Raw genomic sequence first — 23,791 nt, 5'->3', positions numbered from 1 at the left:
CGGGCTGTAGTTCACGGAACCTAAAGGATATCAGGCAGCCAGGAGAGCAAAGTAATAGTTGAATCTGGTGGTGAGAAAGGGATGCCTAAGGGTTTCAGCAGTAGATAGGCTGGGACGGGGACAGTGGGTGTTGGTCAGGAGATACACGTAGGCAAGCTTTGTGGCAGAGAAGTTATGTGTACAAAAGCTCAACTCTGCATCAGATGTAATGTTAAAGTTGAAAATAGGTGTCTTCGGCCTAGAGAATGACCAGGAAGGGGATGGAATTGATGACAAGGGTACAAGTTTATAATAAGAGCTAAAGATGGTAGCTTTGACCTTCTAGGTGTTTGACTGCAAAGAATTTGTGTTCTAAACCAGATGTCAGACAAGCATTCTGACAATGCTGAGGCAGTGCAGAGATTGAGGTCAGTAGTGAAAAGATAGAACTGAATGTAACCAGTGTACTTGTGGAACTGATCATTGGGGATCCAAAGGCACCAATTTGGATGGGAAGAAAGTTCATGACTGGAGATATTCGTTGTTTATTCATTGGGTTAATTTTACAAAGTGAATCCCAATAGGCACCTAGATCAAAGATTCTAATGTGGACATATTGCAGCCAACCCTTGTTGTTCCTGTTATCTGATGTTTGCTAAGATGATAAATGAGATGATACAATGTTGCTTTTGGGGGTAAATATACTATTTTTGGTATATCCAATAATATTCATGTTAAGTTCAATGAGATACTTTAATGAAGTTAATTTTAAAAGAAATGGCTTAAAAGACTGCTAAAATACTGCATTCAGGAATTGTAATGAAAGACTTAACCAGTTTTTAAAAAGACTACTCAGAGGCAGTTGAACCGTTTTGCATGTTGCCAGTCTTCAAATAAGAAAATAGTCTTTACCAAATCCAGGAGATTAATGCGTGATGAAGATGTCATTGCAAATTATATATTGTTGGGAAAATAATAGATGTTCTAAGGAGCCCGGAGCCTATAAAGGCATGCTAAAGTGCTGCTGTGTTGCTGGATGGGGGTGGGCTGAGGAGGCCAGCCTGTACCAGTTTTGTGAGTGGCCTGTCAGCTGAAATTTCAATGACCAAAATTGCCAAGGCATCTTGCACATGGCTCACTCATTTGTGTGCACAAAGGCTTTTCCTCTGCTTGCTGTATATGTATGTAAGTGTGAGTATAATTTTTCATATATTATTGCACCTGACAGTTCTATTGATTGAGACTTACTGTCTTCAATGAAGGATGTTCTACTGATAACTCTCCCTCTCTTATTTGCCTTTGCAAGGAACAATACAAAAGAGCCTACACACGTCACACTGCCAGGTTCACCGTTGCAAAACATGTCAAGTAGGACGTGAGGAATGGACTTGTATTGAGAGATTGTGGGTAGGAAGGATTGAACCTGGAATCAGTGGTGGGAGGAGGTGGTCAGTAAAATCATTTGAGCACTGAGAACATCTTAGTTTAGCTTTGAAGATTGGAAGCATCTGAGTCAGGAGCATCGGTGTTGGTAGCATGAAGAGAAAGGAGTATTTAGGATCAGAGGATCAAAGGCATAAGGATTTGGAGGATTGGAGATGGGATGGGGTGAAAGGGAAGAGTTCGCTAGATAGGCACTCACACAATTGGGCCAGACTTGGGAAAGGGGTCAATTAAACATTAAGAGGGAGGATGGAAACAAGCATTAAGAAAACTATTTTAAAGAAGAATCTATTGCAAGATTATCAATGCCTTGGCCATTCTAACAATGGACCAAGAAACAACAATCTCCCCTTTAACTAAGGATAAATCAGGCTGAAACTCTTCAACTAAGTCCTGCTTCAGAATGAGAGGCCTGTGTCATTCAATGAACTTGTACATGCACTAAAATTTAAAGCAAGTAACTTCAAATTGTGGGTTCTATCTGGCCATTTGATTTTTTTTATTCCAAAATAAACTTTATTCATAATAAAAGACAAACTATATACAATTATAAAACAGTGCAAGCCTTTACATTCTTGTACAGATCATTCATTAGTGTTACCTTTTTATATATAAAAAAGCACTGATGCTACACATGTGGCTCCCTGGGGGGCTACCCAGTGCCGTATTTACAATATTTAGGGGCTTTCTCGCCTGACCCTGCCCCTCCCTCTCCTGTGGCAGAAGAACCCTAAACTGTAGTCCTTCCCCACCGAGCCTTTGCGTTGGCTGCACCCAGCTTCAGTGTGTCCCTCAGCATGTACTCCTGCAGCCTGGAATGTGCCAGTCAGCAGCATTCCCCTGCGGACATCTCGCAGTGCTGGGAGACCAACAAGTTTCGGGCAGACCAAAGGGTGCCTTTCACCGAGTTGATGACCTTCCAGCAGCAGCTGATGTCCGTCTCTCTGTGTGTCCCCAGGAACAGCCTGTAGATCAGAGAATCCTCTGTTACGCAACTGCTGGGGATGAACCGTGACAAGGACCCTTGCATCTTTCGCCACACCCTCCTCGCAAACCCACAGCCTGCAAAGAGGTAGGCGACCGTCTCATCCCCAGTGCAGTCCTCCCGGGGGCAGCACGCGCTGGGAGTGAGGTTCCGACCATGCAGGAAGGATCTGACTGGGAGGGCCCCTCTCACCACCAGCCAAGGGAGGTCTTGGTGCTTGTTGGTGAGTTCTGGCGATGAGGCATTCTGCCAGATGGTCTGGGCAGTCTGCTCAGGGAACCACCCCACAGTGTCCATCGAGTCCTTCTCCTGCAGAGCCTGCAGGATGTTCCGAGCTGACCACTGCCTGATGGAATTGCGGTCAAAGGTGTTGGTCTAGAAGAACTTCTCCACGAAGGACAGGTAGTGCGGCAGCGTCCAGCTGACTAGGACGTCGTGTGGCCACGGGGCCAGGCCCATCCTTCACAACAGCAGGTACAGGTAGAACCTCGTTATGTAGTGACACTTGGTGCCCACGTACTTGGGTTCCACGCACAGACTAATGCAGCCACAGACGAAGGTGGTCATCATGATGAGGGTGACTTTGGGGACACCTTTACCCCCATTGTCCAGGGACTTGTGTATGGTGACCCGTCGGACCTGCTCCATCTTGGATCCCCAGATGAACCGGAAGATGGCACGGGTGATTTCCAAGCCGGAGGAGAGAGGAACAGGCCACACCTGCGCCAAGTACAGCAGCCCTGAGAGCACCTCACACCTGATGACCAAGTTCTTCCTGGTTATCAATAGGGAGCGCCATTCCCACAGTCCCAGTTTCTACTTCACCTTCCCAATCCGCTCCTGCCAATTTTTGTTGCACGCCCCAGCTCCTCCGAACCAGATCCCCAGCACCTTCAGATAGTCAGGCCTGACAGTGAAGGGGGCGTTGGATCGGTCGGGCCAGTTGCCGAAGAGCATGGCCTCGCTCTTCGCGCGGTTAACTCTAGCCCCTGATGCCAACTCAAACGGGTCGCAGATGCTGATCAATCTGCGAACTGACCTTGGGTCTGAGCAGAAGACGGCAACGTTGTCCATGTACAGGGAGGTTTTCACCTGGGTGACCTCACTGCCTGGCAATGTCACCCCTCTAATGCTCTTGTCCTTCCTGATGGATTTGGCAAAGGGTTCTATACAGCACATTAACAAGGCAGGGGAGAGAGGGCAGCCCTGCCTGACTCCAGACTTGATGGGGAAGCTGTCTGTTTCCCACCCATTGATTTGGACTGCGCTACAGATGTCTGTGTAGAGCAGTTGGATCCAATTCCTGATTCCCTCCCCAAAGCCCATTTTGGAGACCACGTCCAACATGTATGTGGGTGATATCCTGTCGAAGGCCTCCTCCTGGTCCAAGCTGACCAGGCAGGTGTTCACCCCTCTGTTCTGCATGTAGGCGATGGTATCCCTGGGCAGCACAAGGCTGTCAAAGATCTTCCTGCCAGGTACAGCACAGGTTTGGTCCGGGTGGATCACCTGTCCCAGAGCAGACTTGACCCTGTTGGCGATGGCCTTGGACAGGATCTTATAATCCACATTCAATAGTGAGATGGGTCTCCAATTTCTGATGTCCACCCTCTCCCCCTTCTGCTTGTAGATGAGGGTAATGATGCCCTTCCTTATGGATTCTGACGTGCTGCCACCCCGAAGCATAGCATCGTATACTTCCATCAGGTCCGGGCCCATCCAGCCTCACAGAGCCGAGTACAACTCCACCAGGTAGCCATCGCTTCCGGGAGCTTTATTCGAATCAAAGGAACAGACGGAGCCAGTCAGCTCCACCAGGGTCAGTGGTTCATCCAGACTCTCCCGCTTGCTGTCATCTAAGACCTCTGTGATAGAGGACAGGAAGTTCTGGGAGGCGGTGCTGTCTGTGACCCTTTTGTCATACAGACTGGCATAGAAGGATCTGCAGATCCTTAATATGTCCGTCTGCGAGGATGCTACTGAGTCGTCCTCTTCCTTAAGGCTGTGAATCACAGAGCTCCCCCTGTGCACCTTTTGGAAGAAGAAACGTGAGCACGTCTCATCCTGCTCCATGGAGCGAACCCTGGATCGGAAGATGATCTTGGAGGATTTGGAGGCATGGAGCTTTGCCTCTTGGAGTTCCTCCCTCACATCCACCCCCCTCGACTGCAGAAGGAGGAGTTTCTGCAAGTCTGTCTGGAGTTGGCACAGTTCCCTCTGACTCTGTCTTGCTTTCTGGACCCCTCTGCGGATGAAGAACCTCTTGATATTCTCCTTTGTCGCTTCCCACCAGTGCACAGGGGAGCCAAAGAGGGGTTTCACGGTTCTCCAACCTGCGTAATCCCTCTTTAGTTCCTCAATGCTCTCTGGGGTCAGCAGCTTGATGTTCAACTTCCATGTCCCCCTGCCTGCCTTCTGGTCCTCCTGCAGGTGACAGGAGGCCCAAAGGAGACGGTGGTCAGAGAAGAACACCGGCGTGACGTCGGTGGATCTGACTGTGATTGGCTCCGACACAAAGAGGAAGTCGATCCGGGACCAGGCTGAGCCGTCTGAACTCGACCAGGTGTGTTGCGGCTGTGCTCCACCTGCAAGGGTGCTGAAGGCGTCGTGCAACTCAGTATCCTTTACCGTTCCAGCCGCATTGATGATGCAGTTGAAGTCACCGGCCAGAACAACTGGCCGGGACATCGCCAGCAGCGGTGGGAGCTGCTGGAGGATGGCCAGCCACTCGCTCCGCATGGGCGAGGCGTACACATTAATCAACAGGAGCAGAGTGTTCCGGTACATCACATCTGCCACGAGGAGCTGCCCCCCCCACCACCTCTCTGACCTCAGTGATTGAGAAGTTGCCCCCCCGCATCAGAATCCCCAGGCCGGAAGCGCATCAATCATTGCCTCCCGACCACACCAACAGTCCGTGGGACCACCATCACAACCACCTCCGATAGTTGCAGAGGTGCGGTAGCCCGCATTCTTGCAAGAAAGTCACATCTGCCTTTACCTTGGCGAGGAACTGCAAGGCATTAACATATTGCGCAGTAGTCTTCACACTGCGCATGTTTAGAGATGCCAGTTTTATCTCCATGGCTCTTTTGGAGTTCAGTACCACTCAGACAGTCCATTTTCATTTGTCCTGGGCCCTCATGTCCATAGCTTTGGTGAACTGCCTCACCGATTCTGGGCTCAGATATTGGGAGTGGTCTCCCCCTGGGTGTGGGCCCCTTGTGGCAAGGCTGGTGGTGTCGTTGGGGGCGGGGATCCATCTGTGCCCCTGTTCCTTTCACTGGTAGTCCAGATTCTTTCCTCTCCCGGTGCTGGGTTGCATCGGATGCGGTGCTGCTCCCGGTCTCCCAGAGCTGGGGGGCGATGGCCTCTGTGCTGCTCCTGGTCTCCCGGAGCTGGGGGCCAACAGCCTCTGAGCTGCTCCCGGTCTCCCGGAGCCGGGACCTAATTGTATGCCGTGCAGCACCTGAGCATGCATGCATCATATGTGTGGAGGGCCTGGATCATATCTGCAGAAGTGCATTTCGTTTGCACTGAGTACACAATCATGATTAGTGATTGGATTTCAGATAAAGTTCACTCAGAGTAGACAAAAGCACTGGGCTACTGGACAGCATTTCTAATCCCAGAAGTACAAATATGATACAGATTATCTTTTTGTATTGATATTGATAATTATATTTTTATTTGCGAGAGATTTATTTGAATGAAAATTTAAAGAGATAAATGAACAAATAAATTAAAGAAACACTCCCAGGAAGGTATGAACATTGTCAGATTCATTTTATTGGATTTCATTGGTCTCCTAATGAAGTTGATATCTAATAAAAATGTACTTATTTTTATACTTTAAATATCCACCTGTTGTTACAATTGACAGAAACATTCCAATGGGTCAGAGTAAGTCCGCACTCCCAATGTTATGATGGTTCAGATTAGTTTTCTAAATTAATTGATCTGTCAGTTATTTTTAATTTTTGTCCTTCAAAATAGAAATCTTTGGATTGGTTAGCTCTGTTGTGTATCTAATTATCTGAAGATGTTCTGAAAAGCCATTGCTGGTGGAACTCAGTGGGTCAAGCAGCTGCTGTGAATGCAAAGGGATGGTTGATGTTTTGGGTCGAGACTCTGCATCAGGACATCTGCAATATTTCAGACCTGGAAAGATGACCATCCCTTTGCCTCCACAGATGCAGCTGGACCTGGTGAATTCTTCCAGCAGTTTGTTTTTTGCTAGATAAAATAATAGTCTCAGTTAATCTAAACTTTAGCACTTTAGCATTGGCTCTCAATGTAGGAAATGCAGTGGAGAACTGAGGAACAAACTCCTAGAGTGGTTTTATATTTGTGCCTAAGACAGGAGTTGCTTCCCTTGGCAGTTCTGCAGTAATTGTTAATTTATTTTTCCCTAAGAAGTCCCCAAACAACTTTTAACGACCAATGTATGGGAACACAAAGGCTATGACACCCACACAGGGCACTCTAAACTCTAAAGCATGGGAAATGCAAAATCTGGATCTCACTGGACTCAATAAGACTGTGCGCTTTCTGTTGTGTCACTAACTGATAGACAAAAAAAAATGAATGATTCCATCTGAGTACAACTGCAGCCAAGAGCATTGCCTGACATGAGGAATACCAGGATGAACTTTATTGGCTCCTACTTGGAGTCAGGAAGGCACCAGGCATTGTGTTGTGGTTGCTGGCTATAAGTCGACTTGGTGGTCTTGACAATTTATTTTTTAATTTGGCAGTGTTTTTAACGTTTGCTTTATGTTGAACTATTTTAGATTGAATTAACATTAATCTTTTGTTCTCAGTCTCCAGTTTGACTAACTCCTTTTGACCAAACAGAGTACATTCAATTGAAGGAGAAAAATTCCAATGTAGCATCTGAAAGTGATTATAGTGAAAATTCAGAATTTTGTCTGTGAGAAAATGAAGTGTTTTTAAAAAAGGATGTTTTTTAGAATTGTTGTCTGTTAAGGGAAAATAGAAACACAATACAGATTCAAGGAGGAAGTGGGCAAGGCAGGAATTAACCAAAATCTACAGCTGCCCACAACATGAAGTAAAGAAACATTGTCAGTCAATCAAAAATCAGAACAAACTTACAGTTGATGTTTCTGAAATTCAAAGCCCTCATGTTAGAAAAGTTTGAAGTAGAGATCTTTTTTGGATGCAACTGGTCAAAATAAACAACACTACCTTATGTCTGCAGTAAAGGACAAAAATTATTTTGTAATAGATAGAAAATCTTGATCCAGGAATTATTGCTGCAGAACAATATTATAAAATTATAGGACATATTTGTGTTATCACTTCAGTTGATATGGATTTTAAAACTTCATAAGTAGTTATGCTGAGCATATACTCAGATCCGGTTACTAAATATATGTACTTTATCCTTTATGAACTGTGGTTATTGTAACCCACAAGAAACTATGGCTGGGGTTCCAAAGGGAACCACTGGCTTTTAGCCATTCTGTACGTGCAGGATTTATATGAACCCATTGTAAGTCTGGCTAACAGAGTAACTGTGAAAACAGTGTGACAGACTCCATGTGGAATCCAATGGCAGAGCTGAATTGTGCTTACTATTCCTCAGCTCTATGCTGAGATTGCTGCCTCTTCAATCCCAAACTAGGTCAGACCTGACATATATCAGAATGGGGATTCTCAGCCAGCAGAATAGAAAATGTTAGTGACTTTTGGAAAGAATATTGTACTTTTGTTCAATTTCTAGTGACATTTAAGTGATGTTATTGTTTTCAATGAATATTTTTATCTTTTTAATGTTTAAATAATATTTTTTTAAAATCATTGGCAATTTTAATACTGTCAGGGATGTCTAAGAACTGTTAAATTCCTTGACAACTTTGACACATATCATTACTCCACCTTCAGCCTCCTGTCAAAGACTTGCAGGGATGTTCTTGGGATGTGGCCTCAGTACTTTGCAAATTGAGATCTATTCGCTGCTGAGGCCTCACTGTACCTCGCCAGACATCTTCACCATCAAAATGCCCAATTATATTCCACCTATATATCCATACCAGGTTAGTATAGGCATGGAGAGAGCGTGGGTGATGACTCCAGGCAGCAGTCCAGACCCAGCATCATTTGGCTCTGTGTGTTTGTTGCTCTAGAGTACAATTGCAACTTATATTGAGGGAAAAACAATGGCTCGCAATAGGAGGTGAATCTCACAGTTCACAGATTGCAAAATTCCTGTTTGGAGGTAAGAACATTTCATCAGGTTCTACTGTTTCTTCTTATGCACTTACTTATTTTTGGAAACTCATATGTTTTCATAATTGCAGGTCAAAGTACTATCTTCTTAATCTGAGTTATCACAAAATACACAGTAGTGTAGTGGTTAGCGTAACACTATTACAGTGCCAGGCACCCGGGTTCAATTCCGGCCGCTGTTTGTAAGGAGTTTGTACGTTCTCCCCGTGTCTGCGTGGATTTCCTCTGGGTGCTCCGGTTTCCTCCCACATTCTAAAGATGTACAGGTTAGGAAGTTGTGGGCATGCTATGTTGATGCTGGAAGCGTGGTGACATTTGCGGGCTGCCCCTAGAATACTCCATGCAAAAGATGCATTTCACTGTGTGTTTCGATGCGCATGTGGCTAATAAAGATATCTTATCTAACAAATAAGAAATAGATTATAAATAAAACTGTGAACACTCATTTATCATTGAAGACATAAAGGAAAATAATTGGTGGAATGATTGAGTTTATCTAGCCAAGAAGTAATAAAACTGAGAACAACCTGATCATATCTATAGACTGATAACTTTGCATCAACAGCTTTGTTCGGTTGAACGTAAAGCATTTATATAAAATTAAATTAGATTGTAGGATGAAAAAGAGGCACTGCTATATCAAATCTAATTTAATTTTTATATTTCATTTCATGTAGGATGGCCAAACTTTTGCCTTCATGGAACATAGGGCTATTGCCATGGTGCTTCAGGGGCCTAGTTTAAAGTTTTTATGTGTTTTAATATTATTAAAAAATAAAATAATAACATTTCTATGTGGAATTTATTTGCATTTATGTCAAGGTGCTGACACCAATTGATCTTGGTGTACTGATGTAGGAAATATTCATTAAAACCAGACCCTTGCATGTCTTCAGGCTCATCATATTATAACATTACATTATATGAGAGTAGGAAAGTGGAATTAGCATGAGTAGCTCTCTGTTAGGTAGCAGGGACATGATGGGCTGAATATTCACCTAGTCAAAATTCAAAAAGGGCTAAGCAGCAAATGAGAGATGTAAGCTTAGATAGGGGTGACTAGCTGGTTCTGTGAGCTGAATAACCAGGTTTTGGAAGCTACTTTTTGAACACTGCTGTTCTGTAAAGTTCATAAATTTCTTCAGTTACAACTAATAAGGTTCTGATGAAGAACCTGAAGAGTCATTAACCTGAAATGTTAACTCTGTTTCTCTTTCCACAGATGCTGCCTGGCCTGCAAATATATTCAGCATTTTCTGTGTTTATTTCAGATTAATAGATTTTTGACTTTCAACAACTATTAAAGTTTTTGACCTAATAATCACACTTTAACAATCATTCTTTATCAACAGTCTAAATAAATTGTATTTTGGCTTTAGGCAGCGAGGGCCTTAAATGCTGGAGGGTTCTGGAGAAGATGATGGGTGAGTGAAAGTTTCAAAACAATACATTGTCAATAACTTCAATGCACAGTACCACAATACAAAGATGTAAATTACATAGAAAAGTTACTTTCATGGCAAGTTCTTGACTTCAGTCGTAGAATCACTCTACTCTTCACTGGTAGAGTGAAGGAACCGTGGTTGACAAGAGGTGTAGAATATCTTGTCAAGAGGAAGAAAGAAGTTTACCTGAGGTTCAGACAGGGCTCTGGAGAGTTACAAGGTAGCCAGGAGGGAGCTAAAGAATGGACTTAGGAATGCTAGAAGGGGGCATGAGAAATCCTTGGCGAGTAGGATCAAGGAAAACCCCACGTATGTGAAGAATAGGAGGATGACTAGAGTGAGGGTAGAACTGATCAGGGATAAAAGATGAAACATGTGCCTGGAGTCAGAAGAGAAAGGGGAGGTCCTTAATGAATACTTTGCTTCAGTATTCACCAGAGAGAGAGAGACCTTGACGTTTGTGAGTATAGCGTACGACAGGCTGATATGCTAGGGCATGTCAGCATGAGGAAAGAGGATGTGCTGGGATTTTGAAAAACATTAGGATAGATAAGTCACCAGATCTTAGAGCAGGATAAAATGTCGGGGCAACATTGTGCTGTGCTGTAATGTTCTATGTTCTATGTTCTAATCTGAAAAGTCAGTCAGTAGCAGCACCGTTCATTCTCAGAGATCAGGAAGGGAATCTTCTGAGGATTAATTTAAGAGTGGTATCAGGACACTGGCTTCTCATCCTGTAGGGAACTGTGTGTGAGGTAGATTTTGTTGTCATTAAGTTGTTTTCTTAATTTTAGAAATAATCATTCTTTATCAACAGCCTAAATAAATTGTATTTTGTCTTGAGACAGTAAGGGCCTTAAATTACAAATTTTACTACAATGCAAAATGTCATCACTCTTTTGAGGAGGTCAAGACTGCCATGTTTTGGATTCTTGTGAAAACATTCAAATGCCTGATTTAGCATTTGGTAAAGATTGGCTTGTTCCTTCTCCAATTCTGTGCATTCTGAGGTGGCTTAAGATTCCTATGTGCAATCTGTAGACTTAAGGGAGACTTGGTGCTTGATGGGGTGGATTGGCAGGAGTTTGGGATGTTAAGCACTCCTTCTGTTGCTTGCACTTGACCTCCACAAATTCCAGTCAAAGAATGTTGAGATGCTCAGTGCCTCCTAGATGCTCCATTTTGAGCATTTGTGAGTCATGGAGAAGGGGGCCGAGGAAGGGCATCTAGGTAAGAGCATGTGTGTTTGTGCCTGCCTGTGAATATGTGAGTATGAAGTGCCAATGGGTGCCTGAGCTTGTGTATGTCCATGCAGCAGAACATGCATGACAAATATTTGGAGTGCCCTTGCCACTAGATAAGATCTTGCCCTGACAAGACTGTTTGGAGCTGGTGTGTAGCAGCCAGCTCACAGTAAATGAAGTCATGTACAGGCATCTTCTATTTTTCACCATCAGGGGACTGCCTAAGAAGAAGAGTACAGCCCACCACTTTGTACACTTCAATGAAGGAACTAACAATGACATGGAACTAAATTCACTAAATTTGCACAAAACTAAAATCACTAAATTTGTACAAACGCAAACGTCATCTGCTTACTGTAAATCAATAACTGAGATTGAGATGATCTCAGTTTTGATGTGGAGACAGCAAAGGTTGAGCAGTTTCTCAGAGACACAAGAGACTGCAGATGCTGAAATCCGGAGCAAAAAAAAACCAAACTGCTGGAAGAACTGAGTAGGTTGAGCAGCATCTATGGCGGCAAATGGATGGTTGCTGTGTTGGGTTGAAACCCTGCTTCAGGACTGAGAGTGTAGTGGGAAGATAGCCAGTATATAGAAGTGAGCGGGGGAGGCGAGACAGAGGCTGCTAGATGATATGTGGAAACATGAGAAAAGAAGAAGAAAAAAAATAGGCAGGAGGAGCCAGGTGAGGGAGGGAAGGGGAGGGGGAAGAGTAGAGACAGAGGTGGTAGGTGGACAGTAGGTGAGAGGTGGAACCAGATAAGGGAGGGATGCTGGCCAGATGAAACCAGGTGGGGGAGGGGATAGGAAAGGTGAACCAAGAGAGAAGAAACCCAGATAGATAAGCATGTGGGTGATGGGCAGGTGGAACCAGGTGGGGGAGGTTATGAGTCTGGGTAAAGTGGGGGGGAGGATTGGAAAAGGTGAACAAAGGGAGGGAGAGAGAGAACTTGGGTAGATCGGTGGGAGCCGGACAGGAACGTGATGTGTGTGCGTGTGTGTGGGGGGGGGGGGAGAGGGGGTGGGATTACTTGATTTTCTTACTTGTTACCTGAAATTCTTATGATTTCCCCCATCACATCTCATTTGAGGAGATCAACCAAGTGGCAAGTAACATTCATGCCACATGACTGGCAGGAAATGTCTCTCTCCAATAAGGGAGACTGATCAACTCTCCTTGGCATTTAATAGCATTACCATTGTTGAATCAACCATCATCAACATCCGGAAGCTGACCATTGACCACAAAGTTAACTCTACCAGCCTCAGTAGTACTGCCTCTTAATAGTTGCTATCATATCATTTAATTGACCAATTTCTGATTTGAAAGTCCCCTTAGAGCATAATAAAATATTAACATCATATGTGAAAGAAACCAGCTTACGGACAAAATCACCTCATCACACTTTGGGCATTCAGACTTGCATTCAGTGGGGCAACCTTGGTGTAACAGCTGTTGAAAATGCAACTGTCATCACTGTTGATTAAATGCAAACACAGGCGTGTGGCTTTTAGAAAAAGAGGCTGGAAGGAGAGGAGTTGCTGCCTCAGGCTGCAGGACTAATGTACATGATTTATTCTGTTTCAGTAAGATGTATAACATAACATGACACATTAAGGTGAGACAGAAGAGCATGTTCTTTATTTTGATCTCACAGCATGAAGAACGTCATCAATATAACTAATTGAATCTGGTCTGAAATGTTGTGCAGTGTGGTCACACTGGTGAGGAATAAATTAGATTAACAATTTGAACCAAGTTTCCCTTCATCCTTAGCCCATTATCATAAAGAATGAAGAAACACATTAAGGTCTAGTCCTGGTCACAAAGGGATAATATTGTACATAGGAATTATTCCATCATGCATGTGGAAATAGATGAGTATGACTTAACTCCAATAAAAGCAAATTGCTCTGATTCCTTACACAACAACCAGTGCCACAGTGTTGATGACAGATCAAAGTGTGTAATGGACTTACTCATAGCCTTTCTGATCTTCTCATAACAATGGTAATCGCCAGAGAAAAAAACACCAACTTCTCTCAGCAAACTGGGACCACAAAATAATGCTCGCTTGTTAACTGTGAATGAGTTAATAGCTTAGAAACCAAGCAGAACAAATCAACCACAAGAGGATACCACAGCTTTAGAGGATTAAAAGAACAATATAACAAACCAGTTTGTTCTGCCACAACTGCACTGATTTTCAAACCTCAGCAGTGATCTGGTATTCAGTTATGTGAAAGTTGAAATGTGACTGCTTATTTAAAATTAAGCGACAGTTTAAATTATCTGAAAATCCTAGCACCTCAACACCCTGCCAAACCAAAATGGCCAGATTCCAAAATTTTCTAAAGTGAAGGAACTGAAGGATAATAGTTTCATATTATCGCAACCGCCCTAGTTACTTATTTCACTGCAATTACCTTATTAGGGAGTATTATGTGCAACCAGTGTTGAAAGAAATGTCAGGAGTAGATGCTCATATTCACTTGAAGGATTTGTCTAATGGGATTTTATTTTAATGTGACGTCTAGTATTTCATGTCATTTGTTTACTTTCAGTATGATTTGTCTAGGCAGCCCACAGGTGTACAAAAGGCTTAAACCAATTATGTGCTTTCACAGCCAGTGTTTGCGCTGCAGTTGGGAAATGTAGATGGGATGTAAGGTACAGGGGATATAAAAGGAGTATAATATATTTGACCAATTTACCAACAACTATCGGTCCTTTAACAATTCAAACATATCAGAATTCAAAGCCAAGGTCTTTTGCCCATCTGGATTTGGGGTAGATTTCCCTAGGATCCTGCCAGTCTGTTGTCAGGTTGGAGAGCATCTGCACAATTTTGATTTTTTTTTGTGCATTTGGAGATGCCAAAATGAAAGGAATGACTTGCATTTACATGGCACTTTTTATACCCCTTTCTGGAGATCCCAAAGTATTTTGCTTTAGAAGGTAGGAGGCTTAGTGGGGATCTGATGAAGAAATTTTTCACACAGAGGATGATCGGAATCTAGAATGTATAAAAAACTGCAGATGGTGGAAATAAAAACAAAATGCTGGAACTATGCAGCAGGTCAGGCCGTATCTGTGGGAATAGAAACAGAGATACCATCTCAGGTTGGAGATCCTTCATCAGAACTAGAAAATGGGATTAATATAGATGGGTACTTGACGGTTGGCATGGGTGTGTGGGCCAAAAGGCCTATTCCTGTGCTCAATGACTCTATGACTCTAAGTATAGTCCCTGCTGCAATATATTATTATATGTAGTGATCATTTTGCACAGCGTATATTCTACAAAAGTTTCATAAGAACAACCAACTCTGATGAAGGGGCTTTGACATGAAACCTTAACTCTGTTTCTCCTCCCACAGACTTCCTGAATGTTTCCAGCATTTTCTGGTTTTATTTTAGATTTTCAGCATCTGCAGTTTTCCTTTATTTTCATCAAATAATCTGTTTTAGAAATTTGGTTGATATTTCCTGAGACATCAGACCTCTCCACTGTCCTATTGGAAGTAGGATGATATGGAAGAGTCGACAGACATCTGATGCCTTATCGGATACTAATTCCTTGCAGAGCAAAGATCCAACTCAACTCATATGCTCTGTCATCTTATAAGTACCTACATTTGAATTTGAGCCAGTTTGAGTTCATAATAAAAAATAATCATTCTCCTTTAAAAAACAGTGATTCGCTTGGCCTTCCTCCTATCTCATGTACTGCATTTTTGGGTTCACAGTGTTGTCCCCTTTACGTGAGAGAAGCCAAATGCTGGTTGGGTGATCATTTTACAGAGCATCCGCATTCAGTCCACAAGGGTAATCCTGAGCTTCCAGTAATCTGCCACTTTAATTCTTTGCCCCACTCCAACTCTGACCCATGTCTTTGGGCACCTATGTTGCTCCAGTGATGCCCAACTTGGACTTGAGAAACATCACCTCATCTTCCTCCTGAATACATTACAGCCCTTGGAACTTAATGTTGAATTTAACAAATGCAGGTAACCACTCCTCATTTTATCATCTCTTTACAAATATGGCAGTACCTTTCTGTTTTAAATGGTCTCTTTTCTCCTCTTCTGTCTAATTGCTGGTTTTTAAGACCCTATGTCTCTTTACTATAATTGGTATCCAGAGAAGGTTTCAAGATCCTCACTACTTTGCACTGTTCCTAGCCAGCTACTAAGAGAACAGTGATGAAACATGTTATCCGCCATTATATTCAGCTTCCATAAAACTTCCACTGTAATGTGCTTCAAGCCGTTAACAGAGGAAGTGGAGCATCTGGTTCTTGCATAATAATAGGGAACAACTGTCCAACTCCTTTACCGATCAGAGTTGATAAAGAGGCAAAATCAAGAAAGAAGGTGAATTAAGGCCAAAAGGAGTATAGGAAGATAAATAAATAAAGGGAGTAAAAGAGAAAGAAAAATTACTTTGTTTTAAATCTCCAGAAATATATCTACGTTTCAATAACTTAAATTGATTCCTCTTTGAGCAAAAAAAAATTGGCATTACATTAACAATTATCACACTATTGAAAGGATACCAGCACCGCTTATTTCCTACAGTGACTCTAAGTCTTCCATGTGAAATGAAGAGAAGAATGGCAGTAAGTCACCCTGGAAGAGATATGGAACCCATAGTATCTCTTTGTTTCTTGAACTTCCTTGTGCCTTTGCCAACTAATAACAGCAGGTATTGTGAACTTGATTTTATGTTTCCAATTCATTATTCATTATTAAATAACTGATGATATATAAGTGTCAGTTTCCTTCCTGGGATTTACCTACAGTACATGTTTGGTTGGTAGAGAATGAGCTTGGATTGAGGTACACATTTCCTGGCTTACTCTTCATCATGTCTATTGTTGAGTTACGTACTACCACATGATTTAGCAATGTCTCATTGTGGAAAAAAAAGTGACAATTCAGGATTTGTTTTTAACCTGCTCTACAAGTTTGCTTTCTGTGCAAAACGTTTCTAGGATTCGGAGCTTGACATCTGTTCTTTTGTTGCCTGACAAGAAAATAGAAGTGATTTCACAGGCTCTTATAGTGGTGGACTTCAAGCCAGACCAGAGTATTGGACACTGTGGTTCCTGTTGTTGGAGAGTCATCAAGTTGTCCAGGAGATGCTGAGTAGAACTTCTGTGGTTGTCACCATTTAGGGGCAGGCTGATGGAGATTACAGACCAGATTGTTTGGATTTTGGCCCAGCAGTCACTGGTACGTGTCACAGCTTTTGTGATATGGATGCCCTTGCAATCTTTTGCTCAGACAACAATGTAATCTTGCAGATGTCAATGCTTGGGTCATGGTGTTGAGATAAGGACTTGTGCTAGTTTCTCTGATGAAGCAGCGTGTTGGTTACGTCAAGAACATGTTCCAAACCTTTCAACATGAGGAGGACTCAACTGGTTACCTTTAACTACTCCTTCCTTTCCAATCACATCTTTCCAAAGGATCACAATGTTTTCCAATTGGCATTGAAGTCACCAAGGAGGACTGGTTTGTCTTGATGTGAGACTTGGGTCAGGGACTGCTTAAAGTCAGAATAAAATTTCTCTTTGGCCTCATTCAATCTTCAAGAGCTGAGGTACATGCACTGATGATTTTGTCGTGCTGGTCTGTGTAAGAGTGAACTGGGGGCATAAGGTGTTTGCTTATGAACATAGAACATAGAACAGTACAGCACAGGAACAGGCCCTTCGGCCCACAACGTCTGTGCCGAGCATGATGCCAAATTAAACTAAATCCCTTCTGTCCCTCCATTCCCTGCGTATGTGTGTGCAGCCCTTTGAACACCTCTATCATATCTGCCTCCACCACCACCCCTGGCAGCACATTCCAGGCACCCACCACTCTCTGTGTAAATAACTTGCCCCACACATCATCTTTAAGCTTTTCCCCCTCTCACCTTAAAGCTATGCCTTCTAGTATCGGACATTTCTAAATATGCCCTACAATATTCTAAAAGCATTGACACATACTAACAAACAGATTAAAGCATTTTAAAACCTACAATGAACTGATATTAGCTAAAATCATTCTACTTCCATTGAAACTTAACAAGCAGTGACTGGTTTTTAAATCACAAGGTGTAGCTCTGTAAACAAAGACTGCACTCCATTAGAACAGTGCACAATGGGGAGCCACTTGACACAAGTGGTGTGGAAACTGATCACTGTATTTATATATATTTATATGTATATAGAACATAGAACAGTACAGCACAGGAACAATGTTGTGCCAAACCAATTAAATTAGTAATGAAATGCCCAACTAAACTAATCCCTTCTGCCTACACAATGTCCATATCCTACCATTTCCCTCACATTCATGTGGCTATCTAAGACCTTCCTGAACGCCCCTATTGTATTTGCCTCCACCAGCACCCCAGGCAACGCACTGTGTACCTGCCGGAAAAGTTTGAGATGGGGTCTGGGACTAACCTTGCGAGTAGGCATATCCACACAGGGCAAATCAGTGGATAACGAGCGCTGTATGTATTCCCTGTATAGCTACTTCTAATATGCTTGGATAAAGTGACCCTATTGACCAGTGATGTCTCAACATTTAACATATCACAAGACAAGTTACTGGGACACAGCCTAGTCATTCTCAACCCTAGGGAAATGACATTCTTTTTCCAGTTTTCCCTTCCAGATGAAGGTGCATTTGACACCGTGTCCTTTGAGCTGGCAAGTTCCTGCCCATCATGTCTCACTAGGGGATACTATGTCAGTGTCAGAGTTCCCATGTGGTGATAGCAGAGCACTCTTCAGGTCTACATTACTGTGGCTGTCCATGCCTTATGTTTCAGGTCCTGAACTTCATATTGAACAGTGGAAAATGCCCGAGTGTGATTTCTTTGAAAGTGGACTGGTCATAGCACACCAGCTAACACACAGTCCTGACAGAAGGGGGACTTAGCACAATACCAAGGAGGTCCAAGGTGAGTGAAGACCAGACTCTGTTCATGTACTTAGCACACACACATACTGGGCATGAAAACATCCACCGATGTTCTACTTACATCCAGATGTAGCCAATACTGACAGACACAGACGATAACCTTGACAGTGCTACACTTCCTGCTGACAGTAAAGAATGGGGTAAACTTATCAAGGACATAGCAGCTATTAGTACCTGCTGCCTGATGTTCTCCATGATTTGCTACATGCAGACATGGCCTGCTTCATTTTCTGAGGAGTTGTAAATGAAATTGAACATTGAGTGAGCAAATGTCCCCACTTCTGACCATATGATGGAGGGATTGTTATTGATGAAGCAGGCTGGGCATTGCCCTGAGAAGATCCTGCAGTGATATCCTAGAGTTGAGATAATTAATCTCCAAGAATTACAACCAGCTTTCACTTTGCAAGACATAAGTACATCCTGTGGAGGTTTTTCCTCCAAGTGACCAACCTACTTCCAGGAGATGGACTCTTCATTTAAATTTTACAATGAGGATGCATATTCTCAATTTTTAACAGTTGGCCTCATGAAACGCTCTGTTAAAGAGAGGTGATGATTACTGCATGGAATGCACCCTTTTCCAGCATTCCTCTGGGGCAGGAGGAGAGGTGCTACCCCTGGATCACCAAATAAACCTGTTAACTTACCCATTGATCCCAGTTTCTCACTCACTCCTCCATTTAAAAACACCACCCGAAGTCTTCCAAGGCTCATATTCTCAGTCTTCCTGAAACCCCATGTCCTTTTATAATCTACATTCCTCTTTCCCAGATTTCTGCATCTCTTCTCTTGTTCACTGATTTCTCTAGTCCCTTCCATTGTCTTTTTAGCTCCTCCCTCAACCACCTTGTCCTTGTTTCCACTCCCCAGCTACAATCTGATGCTGTAGATTAACCTCCTGACAGCCAGCCGGTTACTCAATCTCACCAGCTGAAGCTGAGAAACAGATTTCAGAAATGGTAATGAAGTCCTGCTGTTAAACTTGGCTTGAGAGCAACCTGTTCTTTCAGGTTTCCTGACCACAAAACTGTACCCCAACCACCTGGCCACAACAACACTGCATAAATATTGGGACAATTGTGTCTCAAGGAATATTTGTTAATTTAATTTGATACCTAACCACACATGCCTAAAAATCCATCTCCATTTGGTACGAGTATACTTGCTGAATAGTTCCACGTGCAAGTTTTTTAATCCATCAAGTGTTTCCCATCTGACCTTTTGCTTGCTTTTTCCTTCATGTGCTGGTTGACTATCTGGAAGAGAACAGATACAACCACACATTCCATACTTGCTTCTGAAACCCCAGTAATGATACTCTCATATACAAATGTAGTCTGGTATCACTGGATTTTCATAAAACCTTTATCTATTCATACTATCCTGAGCAAACCACTCGGTTGTCTCCACAATCCCAATTTGTTGCCCATCACAAATTGTTAACCTTGCTAGTGCATTTTCTATCACCCATTAGTTCCCTGCATCCCACAGTGAGGAATTAATAGAAGAACAAAAGAAATTAATTTGCATTTATTACAGAGCACCCTACACATAATGAAAATGGTTTTAACATTTAAACCACAAATAAACAATGAGCCAATTTGTCACATAACAAACATTTGTTACCTAATTGCCCACTCTTTTGTTGATATTACAAAGGTCACAAAGCTTTTATTTCAGAATGTTTTTACCATAGAACTAATTCTCTAAAGAAACTATCTCAACTGGATAAATTCCAGACAATGCCCATTTTGGAAGGAACAGATGTGTCCACAGCTTTTTGTTATCATCTCAAAATTAAGAGAAAGAGTTGTACTTCCAAAGTAAGAACTTGTATTTAACTCCAACGAATGACAAGGCATAAGCCTTTTTATCATGTGTCCAGTTTTTCAAATTGAATAAGAAATGTATAATATGAAACATGTAACTTGAGACCTTAGGCTTGAAATTGAAGGTAAACATAATCCTTCTCTGGACAAATTGGGCCGGCATTGAGATGAATTAGTCTTCATCCTTGATGGAGCTTTGGTGTCTGTATGTAGTTAGCTTTTCCAGTACAAAGTTAATTTGAATTTCTTTTGTTGGATATCTTACTTTAGGAATGGATAGTACAGAATTGCAGAAAAATAATCTCCTGTACATTATCTAATCTGTAAATTTCAGGGGAATGTTTTTGTGAAAGGGCATAAACAGGTTTGTTCAACAAGCCTTTACCACCCTCCCTCAGCTGGAACACTAACTTTTATGTCATCAACCTCTCTTGGTTACCATTCTATCATTGATAGCCCCTTTTGTTTTCTCTACCACTCCCCTTTCTCTGCAACGGAAAACATGCTCAATTTCATTCTTTTCCTAATTCTTATGTAAGGCCATCAACCTGAAGTGTTAGCTGTATCTCTCCCCATAGATGCTGCCTGACCGGCTGAGTATTTCCAGCATTTTTGTTTTTATATCAGATTTCCAGCATTTACTGTTAATTACTTTTCAAAAACAGGTTCTAAATACATGCTATAAACAATCTGCTGGAGAAACTCAGCAGCTCGAGCAGCATCTGTGGAGGGAAAGGAATTGTCGACATTTTGGGTTGAAACCCTGCATCAGGACTGAGTGGAGAAGGGAGATGGCCAGTATAAAGAGGAGGGGGGAAAAACTTTTCTACAGGGAGCCACTGTTTGAAAGTGTGGTTCTAGGATTTCATTTTGTTTGTTAATTATTGATTACCATAACTTAAATATGCAAGCAGGTACCAAAATACACCCCTGGCTTTTAGAAGCAGTTTTCATGAAGCAGTATATGTGGTCTCCTCACACCCACCCCCCACTGAAGGTGATTCATGATGAAACCTTTCAGGATGACTCAGTCGCTGACTGAGATTGCCGATAGGTTTTTGGATACGACACTGAAGGGGGGAAGAAAACCTCTATGCCATGTAACTTCTCTCTTCTGCAGCAGCTGGTACTACTCTGCCTTGTCTCAGTTAATCCCTCTATTCCTGCAGACTGAGGGGGCATTAGTAAGATTCACCATGACTTCACATTTCCTTTCTCCTGCTGACTCTGATATGATCTCCAACAAGGCCCTTAGGTAAAGTTTTCAGACCATTTCCTATGTTTGTGATGTTTCATCAGAAATGGTTTTCTAATACATCTCAAAAATGTCTCATAGTCTGTCTAAAGCAGGATGAACAATGAAAGCAGATCATAGATTTGATATCATGTTCAATCCCAAAAATGATTTCTTCATTTGGTTCACCCTTTCATGCCTGAAGAGGTCATTAAATGAAGTACTATCCATCAAACTGGCATGTACACTTCTCAATGATCTCTGCCCAGCAAGTTAATTCGCTGTCAGGGCACTAATGATCCACAGGTCAATCGTTCCTTTCTTAGGATGGCATCTTAAGCTAAAAGTCTGTGAACCAGTTCAAGGCTCCATCTTAGCCACCTCAGTGTTTTAATTTATGACGAAGGCTTGAATTTTTAATTGATGATAATCAAACAGCACTCCTGAAGACCTGCTTAGGAAATTCAATTTATTTTTTACACAGATAAAATTCCTGTGTTGGCAATATAATTTATAACATCAATCATAGATTTTGCTCTGAGACTACTACGTACTAAATACAAATATTTACTCTTGACAAATCACATTTGTCTCCAGCTATGTAGCAGATTCTGTCAGTGATGTGACTGGGTAAATTGGTAGAAAAAAACTCAAAATAGTAAAAAAAAATGCAGATGGCAATAAACAACTTTGAACGTGCAGGTATTAGTGATTGCCATTAACAATTTAGTTGGAATTTACTGAACGTTGGTACATTTGCTTATTTTTTAAAAATAATATCCAAAGAAACACCTCTAACCTGACCACAAATGTAAACTGAAAAATTCAAACCTACTTATGATTTCTGTCTACTAGCCACAACTTGAGCCAGTAGAAATTCTAGAAATACCTAATGGCACAAACCCAACACTTAATTTCCCTAAGTTTGAATGAGTGTGTACATTATTGTGTCATGTTTCGTCCAAGTTGTTTTCTTTTAAATAAATTCACCAAATGTTAGAAGGCAAGGTAATGGAAAGAAGATTTAAAGAAACTATACAGATGAAACAATGTTGACAACCTATCTGACATTTTCTCTCACCCATTCTTTTCTATCACTTAAATTTGAAAATTTACCACAATTGTACTGAATCCTGGACCACCCTGAAGGAAACCCTCCAGAAGTTAGAAGGTTATTGTAAGCCCTAATCCCTTACTAACATTTGGCAGGTTTCAGGCAACTCACTAACCATTATGATATTTAGTAATCAGAATCAGAGCTGTAAGCTTGTAGCAGCTCCTGTGTGAGGCTGGTAAGAGTCACATCTGAAAGAACTCTGGCAATCCATCCTCTTTAACCGCCCAAACAAAAAAAAGCCGTCCTCACAGATTTTTAGGATTATACAACTATGCTTTTTTATTGGTTTCTTTCAATATAAACAGCTATACTGTGGACCAACCTTAAACACTTGGAATATAGCTTGGTTCCCCCTACTACTAGCCCACATCATAAATTATAAAGGTCACCCAACTCTAAAATATTCCCTTGAGATCCTTGTAGAATGCAGCCAGAAACCATAGATCTCACTCGTTAAATTGTCCTGGCCAGCACTGTTGGGGAAGGGGATAGGCCAGCACAGTAGTAGGGAAAATGCAAGAATCTATTATTAAGGACGTGGCAGCGGGGGACTAAGAAAATAATGATAGGGCTGGGCAGAGTCAAAATGAAATTATGAAGAGGAAATCGTGTTTGACAGATCTTTTAAGACTGTAGCTAGCAAAATAGATAAGGTGTGGTGTATTTGAACTCCCAGAAGGTCTTTGATAAGGTGCCATATAAGAGGTTATTAAATAAAATTAGAGCACATTGGGATTTATAAATTTACATGGATTGAGGATTGTTTACCGAACAGTAAACAGAAAATAAGAATAAATGGGTAATTTTTGATCCCTGTGTCTGTGACTATTGGGGTGCCACTGGGATTGGTGCTGGGCCTCCAGATGTTCACAACCTATATCAGTCATCTGGGTGAGGGGATCAAGAGCAATATATCCAAGTCTGCTGATGATACTACACTTGATGGCAGCATGGATCAAAGGGAGGTTGCTGAGAAGCTCCAAGGGGATATGGACAGGTTAAGTGAATAACCAAGGATATTGCAGATGGAATGCTATGTGGAAAAATAAGATAAGATATCTTTATTAGTCACATGTACATCAAAACACACAGTGAAATACATCTTTTTGCGTAGTGTTCTGGGGCAGCCCGCAAGTGTCACAATGCTTCCGGTGCCAACACAGCATGCCCACAACTTCCTAACCTGTACGTCTTTGAAATGTGGGAGGAAACCGGAGCACCCGGAGGAAACCCACGCGGACACAGGGAGAACGTACAAACTCCTTACAGA

The sequence above is a fragment of the Pristis pectinata genome, chromosome 10 (assembly GCF_009764475.1).
Source record: "Pristis pectinata isolate sPriPec2 chromosome 10, sPriPec2.1.pri, whole genome shotgun sequence".
Classification (NCBI taxonomy): Eukaryota; Metazoa; Chordata; class Chondrichthyes; order Rhinopristiformes; family Pristidae; genus Pristis; species Pristis pectinata.
Note: the sequence above shows the minus strand (reverse complement) of the source record.